Below are 25,205 nucleotides of genomic sequence, written 5' to 3' on the forward strand. Positions count from 1 at the left end.
CCGGGGATGCAGGGAAACTCAAATCACTTTTACCTCATTTCTACCAGCATGTTAAATGTGCAACCAGAGGGGGAAAAACTGTAGACCCCCTTTCCTCCACACACAGAGACGCGTACAAAGCTCTCCCTCTAGACCCCCTTTCCTCCACACACAGAGACGCGTACAAAGCTCTCCCTCGCCCTCCATTTGGCAAATCTGACCATCATTCTATCCTCCTGTTTGCTGCTTACAAGCAGGAAGCACAAGTGACTGGGTCAGTACAGAACATCACTGGGGCCAAGCTTCCTGCCATCCAGGACCTCTATATCTGGCGGTATCAGAGGAAGGTCCTAAATATTGTCAAAGACTCCAGCCACCCTAGTCATGGACTGTTCTCTCTGCTACTGAAGGGTTCAAGTTGATTCTGGGGGTCTTCTAAAGACCCCACTATTGATTATGTTGTTATTCATTTGCTTACGTGTCATTGTACTTATACTCACTGTATAGCTGAATATTGAGGCCTCTCTGTGTGTAGCTCTCTGCCAAAACCGCAGACCCGCGTCTGTGAGAAGAGGTGAGAAAAGGGCCTGTGGATGACAGCGAGACAGAGTGACTGTCTGTTTTTCTCTGAAACCAGGGCAGATTTACATACTGCTGAGACAGGTTCTCAGAAACCTTGTGTTTAGAATAACTGGGTCTTTAAACTGCACATGCAGGGTTTGACAACAAGAGGTTTGATCTATAGAAGATCCTGTCTTTCTTTAGTTCACAACTCAGGAGAGACATCAGTTGTATGTTGATCTTTGACTTCTGTCAACAGCTGTATTCTAAATAAAATATCTTAATTTTATTTATTCACATTTTGATTATTCCTTATTTGTTAAAAGTAAGCAACAAACCAACACTACCACTCACCAAGCGGTACCGGAGCGCCAAGTCGAGGTCCAAAAGGCTTCTCAACAGCTTCTACCCCCATAAGACCCCTGAACAGCTAATCAAAGGGCTAGCCAGACCTCTTTCACACTGCTGCTACTCTCTGTTTACTATCTATACATAGTCACTTTAACTCTACCTACATATTACCTCAGTTAATTCAACTAACCGGTGACCCGCACATTGACTCTGTACCAGTACCCCCTGTATATAGCCTCCACATTGACTCTGTACTGGTACCCCCTGTATATAGCCTCCACATTGACTCTGTACCGGTACCCCCTGTATATAGCCTCCACATTGACTCTGTACTGGTACCCCTGTATATAGCCTCCACATTGACTCTGTACCGGTACCCCCTGTATATAGCCTCCGCATTGACTCTGTACTGGTACCCCTGTATATAGCCTCCGCATTGACTCTGTACCAGTACCCCCTGTATATAGCCTCCACATTGACTCTGTACCAGTACCCCCTGTATATAGCCTCCACATTGACTCTGTACCGGTACCCCTGTATATAGCCTCCACATTGACTCTGTACCTGTACCCCCTGTATATAGCCTCCACATTGACTCTGTACCAGTACCCCCTGTATATAGTCTCCACATTGACTCTGTACCAGTACCCCCTGTATATAGTCTCCACATTGACTCTGTACCTGTACCCCCTGTATATAGTCTCCACATTGACTCTGTACCAGTACCCTGTATATAGCCTCCACATTGACTCTGTACCGGTACCCCCTGTATATAGTCTCCACATTGACTCTGTACCAGTTCCCCCTATATATAGCCTCCACATTGACTCTGTACCGGTACCCCCTGTATATAGCCTCCACATTGTACTGGTACCCCCTGTATATAGCCTCCACATGGACTCTGTACCGGTACCCCTGTATATAGCCTCCACATTGACTCTGTACCGGTACCCCCTGTATACAGCCTCCATATTGACTCTGTACTGGTACCCCATGTATATAGCCTCCACATTGACTCTGTACTGGTACCCCTGTATATAGCCTCCACATTGACTCTGTACCGGTACCCCCTGTATATAGCCTCCATATTGACTCTGTACCAGTACCCCCTGTATATAGCCTCCATATTGACTCTGTACTGGTACCCCCTGTATATAGCCTCCACATTGTACTGGTACCCCCTGTATATAGCCTCCACATTGACTCTGTACCAGTACCCCTGTATATAGCCTCCACATTGACTCTGTACCGGCACCCCCTGTATATAGCCTCCACATTGACTCTGTACTGGTGCCCCCTGTATATAGCCTCCACATTGACTCTGTACTGGTACCCCCTGTATATAGCCTCCACATTGTACTGGTACCCCCTGTATATAGTCTCCACATTGACTCTGTACCGGTACCCCCTGTATATAGCCTCCACATTGACTCTGTACTGGTACCCCTGTATATAGCCTCCACATTGACTCTGTACCGGTACCCCTGTATATAGCCTCCACATTGACTCTGTACCAGTACCCCTGTATAAAGCCTCACTAATGATATTTTACTCATGACCCCCCCATGTCTAATGTGTATTCATGACCCCCCCATGTCTAATGTGTATTCATGACCCCCCCCATGTCTAATGTGTATTCATGACCCCCCCCCCATGTCTAATGTGTATTCATGACCCCCCCCCCCCCCCCATGTCTAATGTGTATTCACGACCCCCCCCCATGTCTAATGTGTATTCACGACCCCCCCCCCCCCCCCCATGTCTAATGTGTATTCATGACCCCCCCCCCCTGTCCAGTAACCTTTTCCTCTCTTGGCCCAGCCTGACCCTGACATACAGCATCAGGCCTGTTGAGTTGACTTGGGTAACAGACTTCAGCTTCTACACCACATCCCCCCCTTCTCCTGCTCTAACATGAGACCTCATCAGTACTCATTTTGGGTGCTGGTACTGTTTATATTGAGGTGCTGGAACATTAAGCCAATATTCTATAAGAGGTGAACTCAAACAGTAGAAAGTTAAGAGGTGATATTACAGCACACACTACAGTTGAAGTCGGAAGTTTACATACACCTTAGCCAAATACATTTATACTCAGTTTTTCACAATTCCTGACATTTAACAACTTTATTTTAAGAATGTGAAATGTCAGAATAATAGAAGTGATTTATTTAAGCTTTTATTCATTTCATCACATTCCCAGTGGGTCAGAAGTTTACATATATTCAATTAGTATTTGGTAGCATTGCCTTTAAATTGTTTAACTTGGGTCAAACGTTTCAGGTAGCCTTCCATAAGCTTCCTACAGTAAGTTGGGTGAACTTTGGCCCATTCCTCCTGACAGAGCTGGTGTAACTGAGTCAGGTTTGTAGGCCTCCTTGCTCGCACACATTTTTTCACTTCTGTCCACAAATTTTCTATAGGATTGAAGTCAGAGCTTTGTGATGGCCACTCCAATACCTTGACTTTGTTGTCCTTAAGCCATTTTGCCACAACTTTGGAAGCATGCTTGGGGTCATTGTCCATTTGGAAGACCCATTTGCGACCAAGCTTTAACTTCCTGACTAATGTCTTGAGATGTTGCTTCAATATATCACCATTTCCTTTCCTCATGACGCCATCTATTTTGTGAAGTGCAACAGTCCTTCCTGCAGCAAAACACCCCACAACATGATGCTGCCAACCCCGTGCTTCACGGTTGGGATGGTGTTCTTCGGATTGCAAGCCTCCCCCTTTTTCCTCCAAACATCACGATGATCATTATGGCCAAACAGTTCTATTTTTGTTTCATCAGACCAGAGGACATTTCTCCAAAAAGTATGATCTTTGTCCCCATGTGCATTTGCAAACTGTCTGGCTTTTTAATGACAGTTTTGGAGCAGTGGCTTCTTCCTTGCTGAGCGGCCATTCAGGTTATGTCGATATAGGACTCATTTGACTGTGGATATAGATACATTTGTACCTGTTTCCTCCAGCATCTTCACAAGGTAATTTGCTGTTATTCTGGGATTGATTCGCACTTCTCGCACCAAAGTACGTTTATCTCTAGGAGACAGAACACGTCTCCTTCCTGAGCGGTATGGCGGCTGCGTGGTCCCATGGTGTTTATACTTGCGTATTATTGTTTGTACAGATGAACGTGGTACCTTCAGGCGTTTGGAAATTGCTTCCAAGGATGAACCAGACTTGTGGAGGTCTACATTTTCCCATTATGTCAAACAAAGAAGCACTGAGTTTGAAGGTAGGCCTTGAAATACATCAACAGGTACACCTCCAATTGACTCAAATTATGTCAATTAGCCTATCAGAAGCTTCTAAAGCCATGACATCATTTTCTGGAAATTTCCAAGCTGTTTAAAGGCGCAGTCAACTTAGTGTATGTAATCTTCTGACCCACTGGAATTGTGATACAGTGAATTATAAGTGAAATAATCTACGTAAACAATTTTTGGAAAAATGACCTGTGTCATGCACAAAGTAGATGTCCTTACCGACTTACCAAAACTGTAGTTTGTTAACAAGACATTTGTGGAGTGGTTGAAAAATGTGTTTTAATGACTTCAACCTAAGTGTATGTAAACTTCCAACTTCAACTGTATGTGAAACTTTGCTGCTCTGTCAGCAGTTTCCTGTGGGGTTCTTCAGAAGAGATCCGTTTGCTGTATTTAGCTGAGTTCAACCACTGATCTAACACAAGTTTTTCACACCATTGAAATAAGGAAGTAATGAGAGACAAGTCAAAAAGCCTAGCAGTATGTTCCACTCTTCTGTCCTCTCTTCATGACAGTAGACTTGTTTCGCCAGTGGAGCCCCAGTTAGAGGCAGACATGATACCTGCAGTGGTACTGATGACCCTGTTGTGGAGCACAGGTATGATGCTGTTATACTGATATACACTTGTGACAGTTACTGAGATATGTTTTGATATTGTAAGATATATTATAATTTGCAGGATTAGTAAAATAACATGCAACTGGAAGCAGACAGTAAAAATGTGTCTCAAAGCAGGACAATGATGTGATCACCTGTAAATGTACTTTACTGTAGTCTAACTGTCCATCTGGGGACAAGCACTAATGTCAGTTAAGTTGTGATGGTGTCATGCATCTGACTGTTGTATATTCAGTGTGTCAATCATTGATTGTATCTGTCTCTATGTAAATGAATGAGAGTATATAATATGTATTATATATTATATTGGTGTTATGTTAGAGTAGGAGAAGGGGGAGTGTCGATGCCAGAGGTCTGTGACCTGAGTCAAGCTCAACAGGCCTGATGCTACATGTCAGGAAGAGAGAGAGAACGAGAGATAGAGGAAGGAGGGGGAGGGCAGAGGAGAGAGAGAGGAGGGGAGGAGACAGAGTATAGCTGAGGGAAGGAGGGGGTGGGGAGGGCAGAGGAGAGGAGAGAGAGAGGAGGGGAGGAGACAGAGTATAGCTGAGGGAAGGAGGCATGATGAGGGTGCTGCAGCTCCCCCACAAAAATAAAAAATAAATACAAATATGTAATTTATAATTTTTTGTAAACTTCCGGGAACATTTTTTCACCCTAGTGGTCCAGTACTGTATCAGCGGTTTGATACAGCCTTCTGTTGGGAGCCAAAAATAAACTTTTTGCTTATAGGGGCAAAGTAGTAGTTAAAGTGTTGGGCCAGTAACTGAACGGTTGCTAGATCGAATCCCTGAGCTGACAAGGTAAAAATCTGTTGTTCTGCCCATGAATAAGGTAGTTAACCCACTGTTCCTAGTCTGTCAATGTAAATATGAATTTGTTCTGAACTGACTTGATAAGTTAAATAAAACAATAGGACGACATCATCATCCTCTGTCATCCTCATCCCTACCTGTAGTCTACCTCCCTCTGGTATAATGCATTTCCACCTCTCACTCCATCAGTGTTGGTCTGTCTGCATCCTCATCCCTACCTGTAGTCTACCTACCTCTGGTATAATGCATTTCTACCTCTCACTCCATCAGTGTTGCTTGTCCATCTTCCTGAATTAAAAGCTGAACAGATCGGCCTCCCGGGTGGCGCAGTGGTTTAGGGCGCTGTACTGCAGCGCCAGCTGTGCCATCAGAGTTCCTGGGTTCGCGCCCAGGCTCTGTCGTAACCGGCCGCGACCGGGAGGTCCGTGGGGCGACGCACAATTGGCCTAGCGTCGCCCGGGTTAGGGAGGGCTTGGTCGGTAGGGGTGTCCTTGTCTCATTGGGCTGGGCGCAGTGTACGCTAGCCAAGGTGCACGGTGTTTCCTCCGGCGCATTGGTGCGGCTGGCTTCCAGGTTGGATTCTTGGTTGGGTTGTGTATCGGAGGACGCATGACTTTCAACCTTCGTCTCTCCCGAGCCCGTACGGGAGTTGTAGCGATGAGACAAGATAGTAGCTACTACAACAATTGGATACCACGAAATTGGGGAGAAAAAGTAAAAAAAAATTAAAAAGTTGAACAGTATGTTTTTAGTATGTAATGAGCACCAAGATGCTGCTTATTCAACACAATTTCAGTTTCTCCGAGCCGCCTTGTTAGTTTAAACAATGTTTCAATATTATCAGAGACACCTTGTTGATGCAATGCTTCAGTGTTATCAGAGACACCTTGTTGATGCAATGCTTCAGTGTTATCAGAGACACCTTGTTGATGCAATGCTTCAGTGTTATCAGAGACACCTTGTTGATGCAATGTTTCAATATTATCAGAGACACCTTGTTGATGCAATGCTTCAATATTATCAGAGACACCTTGTTGATGCAATGTTTCAATGTTATCAGAGACACCTTGTTGATGCAATGCTTCAGTGTTATCAGAGACACCTTGTTGATGCTTCAGTGTTATCAGAGACACCTTGTTGATGCAATGCTTCAATATTATCAGAGACACCTTGTTGATGCTTCAGTGTTATCAGAGACACCTTGTTGATGCAATGCTTCAATATTATCAGAGACACCTTGTTGATGCTTCAGTGTTATCAGAGACACCTTGTTGATGCAATGTTTCAATATTATCAGAGACACCTTGTTGATGCAATGCTTCAGTGTTATCAGAGACACCTTGTTGATGCAATGCTTCAATATTATCAGAGACACCTTGTTGATGCAATGTTTCAATGTTATCAGAGACACCTTGTTGATGCAATGCTTCAGTGTTATCAGAGACACCTTGTTGATGCAATGCTTCAATATTATCAGAGACACCTTGTTGATGCAATGTTTCAATATTATCAGAGACACCTTGTTGATACAATGCTTCAGTGTTATCAGAGACACCTTGTTGATGCAATGCTTCAGTGTTATCAGAGACACCTTGTTGATGCTTCAGTGTTCACAGAATGTTTCCTTTCCCTGGAGAATAATGCAGACAGGAAAATACAACATGATCTGGGTGCAGACATCATTAGGAACATCTCTGAATGCAGAGCAACAATGTATGTGGGAAGAACATGAGACATTGACACTGTCATAGTCCACTATACGAAACGCTCCACAAGGGTGACTTCATATACATTATAGCAGGGGGGCGGCAACGTTTTTCACGAGTGACACTTTACAATTGATCCTACAATTTCTAAAGATCTGCGTGACTGTAATTATGTCCATATTATTTTATGATACACAACTGAGCCCAAAAAATGTTTAACTGCCCACAAACTGAATATTTCTAGCTGGCTGCTGGACAGAAACGTTCATTCAACCACAGGCCACGGAGCCCCACTATGCATTGCCTTCCTGTATGGAGGCGCTGTCCAATCAGCGGTGTGGGTTCAGGTGAAGGTTAAATATTGTATTGTTTTTGTTCATTTCTGAGTGATGTTCTATCGATTCCCTGCGTCATTTCATGTTTTCATGTGTATCTGAGTCATTTGCCTTCAAGCAGGCAGAAATATGTCCGGTATGACGTCGCACCGTGATAAAGTCTCACTACACTGGAAGTTAATAGGAATATGACTTTTAGATCACGAAAACGTTATTCATACATGTCAGATTTCAATACTGGATGATTTAACTCGGGAGGTCTTCTCTCGAATGAGCCATTGATCATATTTTTGTGATATTCCTGCCTTGAGAAACTGGCAATTTAACGGAGGGTCTAACACGTTTCTCCTATAGTCCAGGATGCATTGCGTGGTGCCTTTGCCAGAGATATTATAGAAAATGAGATAGGAATCTAATATAATGGAACAATATTTAACGCCCTTCCCAGCAGACTGTTGACCAATCACGTTCAGGTTGTCATGCTGCGTCACGCGGTTGTTAAGATAATCGTCATGCAATTCCTTGTCGAGAAATGTGCCTATTTTCTTCGAAAGTACGTAATGCCACGATTCCAATGCTATACGATACTACAAATAACAAGTTAATTACCTCACATCTCGGTAAAGACTAGTAATGTTGTACTTCTTGTTGACTAAATTCGTGTTAACCTTTCTGATCTCCCCATCCCGGATCCGGGTTCGTGAATATAGACTCAAGCTCATTACCATAACGCAACGTTAACTATTCATGAAAATCGCAAATGAAATGAAATAAATATGCTAGCTCTCAAGCTTAGCCTTTTGTTAACAACACTGTCATCTCAGATTTTCAAAATATGCTTCTCAACCATTGCAAAACAAGCATTTGTGTAACAGTATTGATGGCTAACGTAGCATTTAGCATTAGCATTCAGCTGGCAACATTTACACAAAAAAACAGAAAAGCATTCAAAAAAATAATTTACCTTTGAAGAACTTCAGATGTTTTCAATGAGGAGACTCTCAGATAGCAAATGTTCCGTTTTTCCTGAAAGATTATTTGTTTAGGACAAATCGCTCCGTTTTCTGCGTCACGTTTAGCTATGAAAAAACCCCTGTATCCAGGATTGTGTAAATCTATCAGCAAGCTCATTAGCATAACACAACGTTAACTATTTATGAAAATCGCAAATGAAATGAAATAAATATGCCATCTCTCAAGCTTAGCCTTTTGTAAACAACACTGTCATCTCAGATTTTCAAAATATGCTTCTCAACCATAGGAAAACAATAATTTGTGTAAAAGTAGCTAGCTAGAGTTAGCATTTCGCGTTAGCATTTAGCGTTAGCGTTAGCATCCAGCACGCAACATTAACAAAAACATAAAAGCCTTCAAATAAAATCATTTACCTTTGAAGAACTTCTGATGTTTTCAATGAGGATACTCTCAGTTAGATAGCAGATGCTCAGTTTTTCCAAAAAGATTCCTTGTGTATTAGAAATAGCTCCGTTTTATACATCACATTTGGCTACCAAAAAAAATCCATAAATTCAGTCCTCAAAACGCAAACTTTTTTCCAAATTAACTCCATAATATCGACTGAAAACATGGCAAACGTTGTTTAGAATCAATCATCAAGGTGTTTTTCACATATCTCTTCATTGATACATCGTTCTTGGACACATGCTTTCTCCCCTGAATCAAATGGTAAAGTAGAAGCAGCTGGCAATTGCGCACCGAATTCGACGCAGGACACCAGGCGGACACTTGGAAAATGTAGTCTCTTATGGTCAATCTTCCAATGATATGCCTACAAATACGTCACAATGCTGCTAAGACCTTGGGCGAACGACAGAAAGTGTAGGCTCATTCGTTGCGCAATCACAGCCATATAAGGAGAGAATGGAAAACAGAGCTTCAGAAATTCTGCTAATTCCTGGGTGATAAATCATCTTGGTTTCGCCTGTAGAATGAGTTCTGGGGCACTTACAGACAAAATCTTTGCAGATTCTGAAACTTCAGAGTGTTTTCTTTCCAAAACTGTCAAGAATATGCATAGTCGAGCATCTTTTCGTGACAAAATATCGCGCTTAAAACGGGAACGTTTTTTATCCAAAAATGAAATAGCGCCCCTAGAGCTCTAACAGGTTAATGTTGGGTTTTTGAGCTAGCGCCCAGTAGACTCCATTCACTCCGTGAAGGAGAGCGATCCCTGTCCCAGAGTCGCCCAGAATGCACTGCGTGGACCAATGACTTAGGCTTGTCATCTCTTCAAAAGTATATCTGCCGTTGTGATTTCAACTCCACTCTGGGAGACACATCGATCTGCAGGTTGAACATGGTGAGATTGGAGACTCCTAAACTGATAGTGCAGTTTGTTTAGGTGATTTAACAGCTAGTTAGCTACTTCACATGCTGATATTGTCTTTGGTATTATTGTGTGTAGATACATTTAGCTAGCCAGCCAGCCAGCCCACACAGAGCGCATTGCATTGTGGATGTTGTAGTCAACTTGAGCTGCAACAGATTTCCACAACGATGTTCCATCTTGTTACCAACCTTATTATTAGGGAAGCACCGATAGTGAATTTTTGGCCGATACTGATATCCAATATTTTCCTTGCCAAAAAGAAACCATACCGATAACCGATATAAAACATTTTGCGACCTTTTAAGCATTCTAGTACAGTTAAATAGTGAATGTCTGGGGACATTTCTGTTAGTTTTTGCTGTTCTCCAAATACTACTTTCGAGTTTATAGTATAGTAAATTAGCTTCAACTGGTGGAGGGATTCGACACACCCCATTTAGCCATACCCTAGGTTTATCTGTATTTCTACACACCCCATTTAGCCATACCCTAGGTTTATCTGTGTTTCTACTCACCCCATTTAGCCATACCCTAGGTTTATCTGTATTTCTACACACCCCATTTAGCCATACCCTAGGTTTATCTGTATTTCTACACACCCCATTTAGCCATACCCTAGGTTTATCTGTATTTCTACACACCCCATTTAGCCATACCCTAGGTTTAGCTGTATTTCTACACATCCCATTTAGCCTTACCCTAGGTTTAGCTGTATTTATACACACCCCATTTAGCCTTACCCTAGGTTTAGCTGTATTTCTACACACCCCATTTAGCCATACCCTAGGTTTAGCTGTATTTCTACCCATCCCATTTAGCCATACCCTAGGTTTATCTGTATTTCTACACACCCCATTTAGCCTTACCCTAGGTTTATCTGTATTTCTACACACCCCATTTAGCCATACCCTAGGTTTATCTATATTTCTACACACCCCATTTAGCCATACCCTAGGTTTATCTGTATTTCTACACACCCCATTTAGCCATACCCTAGGTTTATCTGTATTTCTACACACCCCATTTAGCCATACCCTAGGTTTAGCTGTATTTCTACACATCCCATTTAGCCTTACCCTAGGTTTAGCTGTATTTATACACACCCCATTTAGCCTTACCCTAGGTTTAGCTGTATTTCTACACACCCCATTTAGCCATACCCTAGGTTTAGCTGTATTTCTACCCATCCCATTTAGCCATACCCTAGGTTTATCTGTATTTCTACACACCCCATTTAGCCTTACCCTAGGTTTATCTGTATTTCTACACACCCCATTTAGCCATACCCTAGGTTTATCTGTATTTCTACACACCCCATTTAGCCATACCCTAGGTTTAGCTGTATTTCTACACATCCCATTTAGCCTTACCCTAGGTTTATCTGTATTTCTACACATCCCATTTAGCCATACCCTAGGTTTATCTGTATTTCTACACACCCCATTTAGCCATACCCTAGGTTTATCTGTATTTCTACACACCCCATTTAGCCATACCCTAGGTTTATCTGTATTTATACACACCCCATTTAGCCTTACCCTAGGTTTATCTGTATTTCTACACACCCCATTTAGCCATACCCTAGGTTTAGCTGTATTTCTACACACCCCATTTAACCATACCCTAGGTTTATCTGTATTTCTACACACCCCATTTAGCCATACCCTAGGTTTATCTGTATTTCTACACACCCCATTTAGCCATACCCTAGGTTTATCTGTATTTCTACACACCCCATTTAGCCATACCCTAGGTTTATCTGTATTTCTACACACCCCATTTAGCCATACCCTAGGTTTAGCTGTATTTCTACAGCCCCAAACTACTTCCTTACACTTCTATACACAGGTATATGATGCAGGTACCTTTTACACAGCTAGGCAACTATACTGATGCAGGTACCTTTTACACAGCTATACAACTATACTGATGCAGGTAGCTTTTACACAGCTAGGCAACTATACTGATGCAGGTAGCTTTTACACAGCTAGACAACTATACTGATGCAGGTACCTTTTACACAGCTAGACAACTATACTGATGCAGGTACCTTTTACACAGCTAGGCAACTATACTGATGCAGGTACCTTTTGCACAGCTAGACAACTATACTGATGCAGGTACCTTTTACACAGCTAGCTAACTATACTGATGCAGGTACCTTTTACACAGCTAGGCAACTATACTGATGCAGGTACCTTTTGCAGGTGGTCGTATGTGGTTGGACACATGGAGGAGAGAATCATTTTCTCTGTTTCCTCAAAACCGTGTCTTTTTGAAACAACTGCTGACAGCTACAGGGACATAAACACAAACAATGCTGCCTGGAGACAAGTGTCCATGATAGTAGGATCGCCAGGTCAGTTTAGTCGTGAGCTTGTGCTAAATGTGGCTAGTTAGCTAGCTTGCTAACCTAGCCAATGAGGTGTGTATGAAAGAAATAGTCAAATACGTTATGCTAGTTACTACCCCTGATAACTTTCCCAAATAATAATGTTTGAAAGAGTGTGAGTGTGTATCCTAGATAAATAGTCATGGAAATGGTAGATACTCCGTAATACATTTTTCACTGAGACATCATGAATTGATTTGAGAGTCACAGGGTTGTGATAGAGCTCATATAATTAAAGATGGACTTTGTGATAACTAACTCTGACTTGTGTGTGGTTTGCTCTCATGATTTGGTAAAAAGAGGAAATTTCCACGACAACTCCTACTACAATGTTAAAACATTCTACATTGTGACATCATTAAAATACTCCTTCTACAATGTTTAAACATTCTACATTGTGACATCATTAAAATACTCCTTCTACAATGTTTAAACATTCTACATTGTGACATCATTAAAATACTCCTACTACAATGTTAAAACATTCTACATTGTGACATCATTAAAATACTCCTTCTACAATGTTTAAACATTCTACATTGTGACATCATTAAAATACTCCTACTACAATGTTAAAACATTCTACATTGTGACATCATTAAAATACTCCTACTACAATGTTAAAACATTCTACATTGTGACATCATTAAAATACTCCTACTACAATGTTAAAACATTCTACATTGTGACATCATTAAAATACTCCTACTACAATGTTAAAACATTCTACATTGTGACATCATTAAAATACTCCTACTACAATGTTAAAACATTCTACATTGTGACATCATTAAAATACTCCTACTACAATGTTTAAACATTCTACATTGTGACATCATTAAAATACTCCTACTACAATGTTAAAACATTCTACATTGTGACATCATTAAAATACTCCTACTACAATGTTAAAACATTCTACATTGTGACATCATTAAAATACTCCTTCTACAATGTTTAAACATTCTACATTGTGACATCATTAAAATACTCCTTCTACAATGTTTAAACATTCTACATTGTGACATCATTAAAATACTCCTACTACAATGTTAAAACATTCTACATTGTGACATCATTAAAATACTCCTTCTACAATGTTTAAACATTCTACATTGTGACATCATTAAAATACTCCTACTACAATGTTAAAACATTCTACATTGTGACATCATTAAAATACTCCTACTACAATGTTAAAACATTCTACATTGTGACATCATTAAAATACTCCTACTACAATGTTAAAACATTCTACATTGTGACATCATTAAAATACTCCTACTACAATGTTAAAACATTCTACATTGTGACATCATTAAAATACTCCTACTACAATGTTAAAACATTCTACATTGTGACATCATTAAAATACTCCTTCTACAATGTTAAAACATTCTACATTGTGACATCATTAAAATACTCCTACTACAATGTTAAAACATTCTACATTGTGACATCATTAAAATACTCCTACTACAATGTTAAAACATTCTACATTGTGACATCATTAAAATACTCCTACTACAATGTTAAAACATTCTACATTGTGACATCATTAAAATACTCCTACTACAATGTTAAAACATTCTACATTGTGACATCATTAAAATACTCCTACTACAATGAGACTAATACCTCTATATACGTTTTAACAGGATTTGAGTGACGTTTTCTCAATTGTTTTATAATAAATATATATAATACATTTTCACTGAGACGTCATGGAGTGTACATCAATTTAAATCCTAACTTGTAACTAAAGTATAAATAATAAATAATAAACAATGTATTGGACAGAACTATGAGGTCTAAAGGTCTGTCTTTCCAAGACATTCTGTTCATCTGCAAGCAGACCTGATGTTTGTAGATGGAGGGAGAACCTGTTATTTAAAATGGAAGAATATAACTTGCTGAGGAAGAAGGCTGGTGGCGAAGGCTAGAAGGCTGGTGGCGATGGCTAGAAGGCTGGTGGCGAAGGCTAGAAGGCTGGTGGCGAAGGCTAGAAGGCTGGTGGCGATGGCTAGAAGGCCGGTGGCGATGGCTAGAAGGCCGGTGACGAAGGCTAGAAGGCCGGTGGCGATGGCTAGAAGGCCGGTGGCGATGGCTAGAAGGCCGGTGGCGAAGGCTAGAAGGCCGGTGGCGATGGCTAGAAGGCCGGTGACGATGGCTAGAAGGCCGGTGGCGAAGGCTAGAAGGCCGGTGGCGATGGCTAGAAGGCCGGTGACGAAGGCTAGAAGGCCGGTGGCGATGGCTAGACGGCCGGTGGCGATGCACGGGCGCAGACCGCCTTCCTTCTTCACCGCCAGAACAAGGACAGGGACCGACTTCGGCGGAAGTCGTGACACCTACAACTGTCACCTTATGTAACAACTGATTTACTTAACTAAAGGCACATCTCAATATGTGATCCAGGTGTCTTAGTGTTCCTATACAAACCTGTGTCCAAACACAGCATTAAATAGCATCTAATCAGAATAGTGTACAGAGCTAAGTTATTACAGCTATTTAAATGTAATGTGTCTTTTAGTGTTTATTCTGCCATTAAAAAGTCACTGTTGCCTATTAGATCAATATCAGTGTGAACACATCTGATTGGACTAGATCCATGTTGAGGTGAGACACGTCTGATTGGATTAGATCCATGTTGAGGTGAGACACGTCTGATTGGACTAGATCCATGTTGAGGTGAGACGTCTGATTGGACTAGATCCATGTTGAGGTGAGGCACGTCTGATTGGACTAGATCCATGTTGAGGTGAGGCACGTCTGATTGGACTAGATCCATGTTGAGGTGAGACACGTCTGATTGGACTAGATCCATGTTGAGGTGAGACACGTCTGATTGGACTAGATCCATGTTGAGGTGAGACACGTCTGATTGGACTAGATCCATGTTAAGGTGAGACACGTCTGATTGGACTAGATCCATGTTGAGGTGAGACACGTCTGATTGGACTAGATCCATGTTGAGGTGAGACACGTCTGATTGGATTAGATCCATGTTGAGGTGAGACACGTCTGATTGGATTAGATCCATGTTGAGGTGAGACCATTCCATGTCTTTATTGGTTTGTATGAGAAGGCAGTTTGGGAGAAGGTGGTGGACCGTTTGAGGAGTCTACAGTTCCCCTGGTGGAGGTTCTTGGAACACTGATATTTAAGTCTGAGGTTGATGAAAACAAATTTGGTGCTGCAATGTTGTGTGTTATCTTGAATACCAGGCAGATGTTGGAGTACAGAATGAAATGGAGAGGAGAGGGGAGGAGAAGAGAAGCAAGGGGGAGTAGAGGAGAGGAGAAGGGGAGGAGAGGAGAAGAGTGGAGAGGAGAAGAGGGGGGGAGTAGAGGGGAAGAGAAGCAACGGGGAGAAGAGGAGAGGGGAGGGGGTGACGAGGAAAGGGGGAGAAGAGGGGAGGGGGGGAGTAGAGGGGAAGATGAGGCGAATAAAGGGTCAGAAGAGGAGAAGGGGAAGAGGAGAGGGGGGAGATGATGAGAGTGCAGGAAGAGAAGGAGAGGGGGAGAAGAGGAGAAGAGAGGGGGAGAAGGGCAGAGGGGGGAGAAGAGGAGAGGGGGAGATGAGGGGGAAGATAGGGGCAGAAGAGTAGATGATAGGCAGACTATGAGAAGAGAGGGGGAGAAGAGGAGAAGAGAGGGGGAGAGGGGGAAAAGAGGAAAGGGGGAGAAGAGGAGAGAGGGGAGGGGAGGGCAAGAAGAGAGGGGGTGAAGGGGGAGAAGAGGAGAGAGAGAAGGGGAGGGGAGAAGAGGAGAAAGGGAGAAGGGGGAGAAGAGGAGAACAGAGAGGGAGAAGAGGAGAGGAGAAGGGGAGAAGAGGAAAGGGAGAGAAGAGGAAAGGGGGAGAAGAGGGCAGGGAAAGAAGTGGAGAGGAGGGGAAGAGTAGAGGGGGGAGAAGGGGGAGAAGAGAGGGGGAGAATAGGACAGGGGGAGAAGAGGAGAGGAGGGAGTGGATGAAGAAGAGAGGGGGAGAAGAGGAGAAGAGAGACTGGGAGAAAAGGAGAGGAGAGGGGGAGAATAGGGGAGGGGTAGGAGAAGAGAGACTGGTAAATGAGTAGAGGAGAAAAGAGGGTCAGAAGAGGAAAGGGGGAGAAGAGGAGAGGGGGAGAAAAGGGGGGAATAGAGAGGGACAGAAGAGGAGAAGAGAGACTGGGAGATGAAGGGAGGAGAAGAGAGGGGGAGAAGAGCAGAGGGGGAGAAGAGGAGAAGAGAGGGTCAGAAGAGGAGAAGAGAGGGATGGAGAAGAGGCTGGCGAAGAGGGAGGGGAGAAGAAGGGAGGGGAGAAGACGAGAAGAGAGGGGAGGGGAGAAGACGAGAAGAGAGGGGAGGTGAGAAGACGAGAAGAGAGGGGAGGGGAGAAGACGAGAGAGGGAGAAAAGAAGAGGATAAGGGGGAGAGGAGGTGAAGAGAGGTGGAGAAGAGAAGGTGAGAAGAGGAGAAGAGAGGGGAGAAGAGAGGGGAGGAGAGGGTGAGAAGAGGAGAGGGGGAGGAGAAGAGAGGTGAGAGAAGAGAGGGGGAGATAAGGCGAGTGGGGAGGAGAGAGGAGAGGAGGAGAAAGGAGAGGGGAGGGGAGGGGAGAAGAGGAAAGGGGGAGAAGAAGAGAGGGGAAAAAAGGAGAAGAGAGGGGGAGAAGAGGAGAAGAGAGGGGAGAAAAGGAGAAGAGAGGGGGAGAAGAGGAGAAGAGAGGGGGAGAAGAGGAGGGGAGAGGAGGAGAGGAGGAGAAGGGAGGAGAAGAAGAGAGGGGGAGAAGATCAGAGGTGGGAGGGAAAGAATAGGAGAGGGGGGAAGAGGAGAAGAGAGGTGGAGAAGAGAAGAGGAGAGGAGAGGAGAGGGGGAGAAGAGAAGAGGAGAGGGGGAGAAAAGGAGAAGAGAGGGGAGAAAAGGAGAACAGAGGGGGAGAAGAGGAGAAGAGAGGGGAGAAAAGGAGAAGAGAGGGGAGAGGAGGAGAAGAGAGTGGAGAGGAGGAGAGGAGAGGGGGAGAAAAGGAGAGGGGAGGGGAGAAGAGGAAAGTGGGAGAAGAGGAGAGGGGAGAAAAGGAGAGAAGAGAAGAGGATAAGAGGATAAGGGGGAGAGGAGGTGAAGAGAGGTGGCGAAGAGAAGGGGAGAAGAGGAGAAGAGAGGGGAGGAGAGGAGAGAGGAGAGGGTGAGAAGAGGAGAGGGGGAGGAGAGGAGAAGAGAGGGGGAGATAAGGCGAGGGGAAGAGGAGAAGGGGGGGAGAAGAGGGGGAGAGGAGAGGAGGAGAGAGGAGAGGAGGAGAAAATGAGAGGGGAGGGGAGAAGAGGAAAGGGGGAGAAGAGGAGAGGGGAGAAAAGGAGAAGAGAGGGGGAGAAGAGGAGAAGAGAGGGGAGAAGAGGAGAAGAAAGGGGAGGAGAAGAGAGGGGGAGAAGAGGAGAAGAGAGGGGAGAAAAGGAGAAGAGAGGGGGAGAAGAGGAGAAGAGAGGGGAGAGGAGGAGAAGAGAGGAGGAGAGGGGGAGAAGAGAAGAGAAGATGAGAGGGGGAGAAAAGGAGAAGAGAGTGGAGAGGAGGAGAGGAGAGGGGGAGAAAAGGGGAGGGGAAGAAGAGGAGAAGGGGGGGAGGAGAAGAGGAGAGGGGGAGAAGAGAGTGGGAGCTAGGAGGAGAAATGGAGAGGGGGAGAAGAGGAGAGGAGAGGGGGGAAGAGGAGAAGAGAGGTGGAGAAGAGAAGAGGAGAGGGGGAGAAGAGAAGAGGAGAGGGGGAGAAGAGAGTGGGAGCAGGGAGGAGAAATGGAGAGGGGTGAGAAGAGGAGAGGGGAGGGGTAGAATTGGGGAGAAGAGGAGAAGAGAGGAGGAGAGAAGGGGGAGAAGGGGGGAGAAGATGAAGATGAAGAGTGAGGTGGAGAAGGGGGAGAAGAGGAGAGAGAGAGGGGAGGTGGAGAAGAGGAGAGTTGGAGAAGAGAGGGGGAGAAGAGGAGAGGGGGATAAGGTGAGTGGGGAGGAGAAAGGAGAGGAGGATAAAAGGAGAGGGGAGGGGAGGGGAGAAAAGGAGAAGAGAGGGGGAGAAGAAGAGAGGGGAGAGGAGGAGAAGAAAGGGGGAGAAGATCAGAGGTGGGAGGGGAGGGGAAGAAGAGGAGAGGGGGAGAAGAAAAGAGGAGAGAAGAGGGTGGAAGAGCAGAGGGGTGAGACGAGGAGAGGGGAGGGGTAGAATTGGGAAGAAGAGTAGAAGAGAGGGGGAGGAGGGGAGAAGAGTAGAGGGGAGAGATGGGGGAGAAGAGAGGGAGAGATGGGGAGACGATGAAGAGAACGGGGAAAAAAGGAGAGGGGGGAGAAGGGGGAGATGAGGGGGGGAGAAGAGGAAAGGAGAGAAGGGGGACGAGAGACTGGGAGAAGAGGGGAGGAGAGGGGCGAGGATTGGAGTGGAGAGGAGTTCATTAACTCAATTCTACTGACACTGTTTGTCTATGGAGATTGCATGGCGGAGTGCTTGATTTTATACATCTGTCAGGAAGGGGTGTGGCTGAAAAAGAATCCACTAATTTGAAGGGGTGTCCACATACTTTTGTATATATAGTGTGTGTACACAGGGTTGTTGTTGCACCATACCAACGATAAGCCTGTCTTCCCCATCACATCTTGAAAGGTCATGTTGATGTTCATTTAACCTCTGTCTCTCTCTTCCTCTGACTCCTCCCTTTCTCCTTTGTTTCTCTCTATCTCTCTTTCTCTCTCTTTCTCCTCTGTCTCTCTCTTTCTCCTCAGATCTCCAGGCTCAAAGCGTCAGTCCACCAGGTAGGTAGAGTATAAATCTACAGTGATTATAGCAGTTCAATATTAGTCAACTTTATTATCCCACATGGAGAAATTCATGTGTCCATACAAACCATTCTAAAACCCCAACAACAAGTAGTGTTTAATGGAACTATTAATACTTGTCAACCACAAAGCATTACTGCTGTTAGAATAACAGAATCACTGTCATCATCTGTCCTCACCACTGTGTTTTCCTCTCTGCTGTTTACAGCTGAATACTCAGTCAGACTGGTGGATGGGACCACTTCCTGTTCTGGGACAGTGGAAGTCTTCTACAGAGGAGAGTGGTTAAGTCAATGTTCTGGGTTGTGGGACATGATGACAGATGTTAAGGTTGTGTGTAGAGAGCTGGACTGTGGGAATCCTGTAGCTGAATCTAGAGGAGGTCTGATTGAAGATGGAAGAAGAGGAGTCACACTATATATTAGTTGCTATGGAAATGAGTCTTCTATTAGACAGTGTGACATCATAGAAGAACCTGGTGTCTGTGATGGTGAATATTATCGTCATGTGACCTGTTCAGGTAAGAGACTGGTCATATTGAGAGATTTATTTATACATTATATAATATTACCATGTATCATGTTTTATGTGTTTTTAATTCATTTAAATAGAGGGAGAGATGTCAGATGTATTTAAACATTATATTTGTGTTTGTCATATTGGTTTATGGGAGATGTTCATGGGCAGATCATTGTAGTTCAGATGGTACTGAAGTGAAGCTGCCTGATGGATGACCAGCTGTTTATTTTCTATAAAGTGAAGTGAACTTATTCCTGTCTCCTGCCTGCATTATTCCCAACCCGATCCTGAGTGACTAAGAACCCATTTCTACCTCTTACAGTATCAAACATAGCAAACTACAATCTTTTATCCAACATATTTGTGTTTAGTCCTTGACAGTGTCATCAACAAAACTGATTGAATGTTCAACCAACTCTTTTTCTCCAGAGTCTGTGCGGCTTGTGGGTGGAGCTGGTCTCTGCTCTGGGAGAGTGGAGGTGAAGTCCAATCAGTCCTGGGCCTCAGTGTGTGAAGCTGACTTTGACCGGCAGGATGCAGAGGTAGTCTGTAGGGATGTTGGCTGTGGGGCTCCTGCAGCTCTACAGGGGGGGCTCTATGGAGAAGGTGAGGGTCAGACCTGGGATAAAGAGTTCCAGTGTAAAGGCAAAGAGTCCCTTCTCCTGGACTGTGACACCTCAGACAGAGAGAACAACACCTGCCTACCTGGTAATGCTGTTGGACTCACCTGCTCAGGTAAGAAACAGTTTGTCACTCAGTCAACATTGTTTCTCACCTGGAGTGAAGAATATGAGAGACAATATAGGTGTGTTTTAGTGAGAAAATAGTAAGATTACTGTCTCTCTCTTTTCTTTTCTCAGAGCCTGATGATGTGAGGCTGGTGGGAGGAGGCAGTCGCTGTGCTGGTGGAGTGGAGCGGTACGACCAGGGAGAGTGGAGGATTGTGGGAGCTGGAGTGTGGAACCAGAGGGATGTAGCTGCAGTAGTGTGTAGACAGATGGGTTGTGGCTCCACTGTTTCAGCACTACCTGGAAATATCACTGGAACGTTTAGAGTTTCCTGTTCTGGGTCTGAGTCTTCACTGAGGGAGTGTTGGAGAATATATTATCTCCTTCCTGGACTCACAGTGATCTGCTCAGGTAATAACAAGATACACTATATGGCCAAAAGTATGTGGACATTAGTGGATTCGGCTATTTCAGCCACACCTGACAGGTGTATCAAATTGAGCACATGGCCACGCAATCTCCATAGACAAATATCAGCAGTAAAATGTCCTTACTGAAGATGTCAGTGACTTTCAACGTGGAACATCTCGGAGCAACAACGGCTCAGCCGTGAAGTGGTAGACAACACAAGCTCACAGAACAGACAGTCGAGGGCTGAACCACGTAGAGCGTAAAAATAATCCTCTGTTGTAAAACTCACTGCTGAGTTCCACATACTTTTGTCCATGTATTATATCTCCTTCCTGGACTCACAGTGATCTGCTCAGGAAATATCAACATATTATAATTATATTCAACTGATTTCCTTCATTCATACAACTTCCTCTGCACCTCTCATGATGACTGTTTAACTCGTCAGTCTGCTTTACTAAATAGATCACTCAGTCAAGTAGGAATCAAATACACCTTAAATATCCCAGAATGCTTTGTATTTGAGTGTTATCTCAGTGAACGTCTCTACTCACTACCACTGTCACAAAGAGAGGAGGAGAGGAAGAGGGAGAGATAGGAAAGATCAAATATATTTTTATCACTGAGTTCTCACCAGTGATGTCATCATAACCAGTAACCTTTTCTACTCTTGGCCCATCCTGACCCTGACATACAGCATCAGACCTTGTAGATCAGATGGTACTGAAGTGAAGCTGCCTGATGGATGTCCAGCTGTTTATTTTCTAGAAAGTGAAGTGAACTTATTCCTGTCTCCTGCCTGCATTATACCCAACCCTATCCTGAGTGACTAAGAACCCATTTCTACCTCTTACAGTATCAAACATAGCAAACTACTATATTTTATCCAACATATTTGTGTTTAGTCCTTGACAGTGTCATCAACAAAACTGATTGAATGTTCAACCAACTCTTTTTCTCCAGAGTCTGTGCGGCTTGTGGATGGAGCTGGTCTCTGCTCTGGGAGAGTGGAGGTGAAGTCCAATCAGTCCTGGGCCTCAGTGTGTGAAGCTGACTTTGACCGGCAGGATGCAGAGGTAGTCTGTGGGGAGCTTGGCTGTGGGGCTCCTGCAGCTCTACAGAGGGGGCTCTATGGAGGAGGTGAGGGTCAGACCTGGGATAAAGAGTTCCAGTGTAAAGGCAAAGAGTCCCTTCTCCTGGACTGTGACACCTCAGACAGAAAACACAACACCTGCCTACCTGGTAATGCTGTTGGACTCACCTGCTCAGGTAAGAAACAGTTTGTCACTCAATCAACATTGTTTCTCACCTGGAGTGAAGAATATGAGAGACAATATAGGTGTGTTTTAGTGAGAAAATAGTAAGATTACTGTCTCTCTCTTTTCTTTTCTCAGAGCCTGATGATGTGAGGCTGGTGGGAGGAGGCAGTCGCTGTGCTGGTGAAGTGGAGCGGTCCGACCAGGGAGAGTGGAGGACTGTGGGAACTGACGACTGGGACGATGTAGCTGCAGTAGTTTGTAGACAGCTGGGTTGTGGCTCCACTGTTTCAGTACTTCCTGGAAACACCACTAGAGGGGTTGGAGTTACATGTCCTGGGTCTGAGTCTTCACTGAGGAGGTGTTGGAGAAGTTCTTATCTCCTTCCTGGACTCACAGTGATCTGCTCAGGTAATAACAACGTATTACAATTACATTCAACTGATTTCCTTCATTCATACAACTTCCTCTGCACCTCTCATGATGACTGTTTAACTTCTCAGTCTGCTTTGAAAAACAGTAGGCCCACTACTCATGTTGCCCTGTGAGGGAGGGTGGCTGGCACTGTTACATGCTGATGTTATTGTCATATCTATAGGAAACTAGTTGAAGAGGTTTTTCTTGTTCTCTTTTATTGTTACAGATCTCCTGGTCCAGCCTGATATCTTCCTGACTGACTCAATGGGAGGGGTCTCCAGGGGCCACCAGGGGCCCGAGATGTTCAGGGGCTACAGCTTCACCATCACCTGCTCCACTCAGCCACAGTACCCAGGAGGCTCCTTCCTCCTCACGTTCACCGGCTCCAACAGAACCCAGACCCAGCTAGCTGTCAATCACTCTGCTGCCTTCCTCTTCCCTGCTGCAGATGACTCCCACCAAGGGAACTACAGCTGTGTTTATGACAATTATGTTTTCTCTCATAACTTCTCCTCTGAGAGTGAGCTCCTCTTCCTCACCATCACAGGTAACTGAACATGAACCAGACTTATAACTTTGTCATTGACAGATTTCCCACAGATCTATCTGATGATGATCAGTTCCCTCATCAAAGGTGTTTCTGTTTGCAGCATCTCCTCTGCCAGCCTTCATCATCAGACACGTTGTAGTGCTGCTGATCCTACTGACAGCCATCACCACCTCCTACCTGTACTACAAGGTAAAGACATTTACTCAGACGTTACAAGTCATTTAAACTAGAGGGAGAGGGTGAGGGGGAGAGAGAATGGAGATACTAGAGAGTAAATGTCTGACTGTTGGTGCTGTGTCTCCCTAGCCCACCAGGAGGCAGAAGAGAGTGAACAGGGTGAGCAGCATGGATCTTTATGTCAATGCCATGGAGACGGTCTCTCTGAGCTCCAGAGCTGAAGCTGGACCGGGAGAGGAGAGAGCAGCCCAGGGGACGGAGTAGGAGTAGAATGAAGCTGACCCTACATGCTGATCTTAGGTCAGTTTTGTATTTTAAATCGATGGTCAGCAGTGGACTGATGTTTAAAATGTGGTGACAAACCTGAAGTGGTTCTAATTTTAATAACAAGTTCAGAATTAGTTTATCTTTCTAGAACCTTGGAAGAAATCTAAAAGGAGTGACTGCAACCACCATTATTCATTTAGTTTGGTTTTTACCATCAGAGAAACATGGTGTTTTGGGTAACATGGGGTTCTGGGTAACATGGGGTTTTGGTAACATGGGGTTCTGGGTAACATGGGGTTTGGGTAACATGGGGTTCTGGGTAACATGGGTTTTGGGTAACATGGGTTTTGGGTAACATGGGGTTTTGGGTAACATGGGGTTTTGGGTAACATGGGGTTTTGGGTAACATGGGGTTCTGGGTAACATGGGGTTCTGGGTAACATGGGGTTCTGGGTAACATGGGGTAACATGGGGTTTTGGGTAACATGGGGTTTTGGGTAACATGGGGTTTTGGGTAACATGGGGTTCTGGGTAACATGGGGTTTTGGGTAACATGGTATTTTGGGTAACATGGGGTTTGGGTAACATGGGGTTTTGTGTAACATGGGGTTTGGGTAACATGGGGTTTTGGGTAACATGGGGTTTGGGTAACATGGGGTTCTGGGTAACATGGTGTTTGGGTAACATGGGGTTTTGGGTAACATGGGGTTTGGGTAACATGGGGTTCTGGGTAACATGGGGTTCTGGGTAACATGGGGTTCTGGGTAACATGGGGTTCTGGGTAACATGGGGTTTTGGGTAACATGGGGTTTGGTAACATGGGGTTTTGGGTAACATGGGGTTTGGGTAACATGGGGTTCTGGGTAACATGGGGTTTGGGTAACATGGGGTTTTGGGTAACATGGGGTTTTGGGTAACATGGGGTTTTGGGTAACATGGGGTTTGGGGTAACATGGGGTTCTGGGTAACATGGTGTTTTGGTAACATGGGGTTTTAATTATTTTAAGAGAGTAACTCAATTACATCTGTTTTGTGTCCAGAATGTATTGACTTTGTCTTCATGTCTTTAGAGATAATGTTTGCTTTTTGCTTTTGTCTTTATCTTATTTAGTGTCTCTTAGATTCTTTATCTTATTTAGTGTCTCTTAGATTCTTTATCTTATTTAGTGTCTCTTAGATTCTTCATCTTATTTAGTGTCTCTTAGATTCTTTGTCTTATTTAGTGTCTCTTAGATTCTTTATCTTATTTAGTGTCTCTTAGATTCTTTGTCTTATTTAGTGTCTCTTAGATTCTTTATCTTATTTAGTGTCTCTTAGATTCTTTATCTTATTTAGTGTCTCTTAGATTCTTTGTCTTATTTAGTGTCTCTTAGATTCTTTATCTTATTTAGTGTCTCTAAGATTCTTTGTCTTATTTAGTGTCTCTTAGATTCTTTATCTTATTTAGTGTCTCTTAGATTCTTTATCTTATTTAGTGTCTCTTAGATTCTTTATCTTATTTAGTGTCTCTTAGATGCTTTATCTTGAAGTGTCTCCATTATTAGTCCAGGTATTATTATAATCATCTGTTCATTCTTTGTATTTTTAAACATTTTTTAATAAAGGGGTTTGTTGTTGTTGTTTACCTCTCATGACGTTGTTGATTATAAACGTTATGATATTGATTATGATGTAGATTAGTGTTATGTTGTTAGTAGTATAGAGATAATGATGTTATT

General features: G+C 43.8%; 1 long non-coding RNA gene and 1 pseudogene across 1 annotated transcript; both read left to right on the forward strand.

Annotated features, from left to right (window-relative positions):
- Positions 1–8,122: 8,122 nt before the first annotated feature.
- LOC118936769 lies at positions 8,123–19,447 on the forward strand. The gene is made up of 4 exons (XR_005034233.1): positions 8,123–8,300; positions 9,765–9,958; positions 19,109–19,138; positions 19,371–19,447. It is a non-coding gene; the product is annotated as an uncharacterized LOC118936769 (long non-coding RNA).
- A 671-nt stretch (positions 19,448–20,118) lies between these two features.
- Positions 20,119–23,816, forward strand: LOC110516474 (annotated as a pseudogene).
- Positions 23,817–25,205: the final 1,389 nt, after the last annotated feature.

Source organism: Oncorhynchus mykiss, chromosome 10 (genome assembly GCF_013265735.2).
Source record: "Oncorhynchus mykiss isolate Arlee chromosome 10, USDA_OmykA_1.1, whole genome shotgun sequence".
In the NCBI taxonomy this organism is placed as follows: Eukaryota; Metazoa; Chordata; class Actinopteri; order Salmoniformes; family Salmonidae; genus Oncorhynchus; species Oncorhynchus mykiss.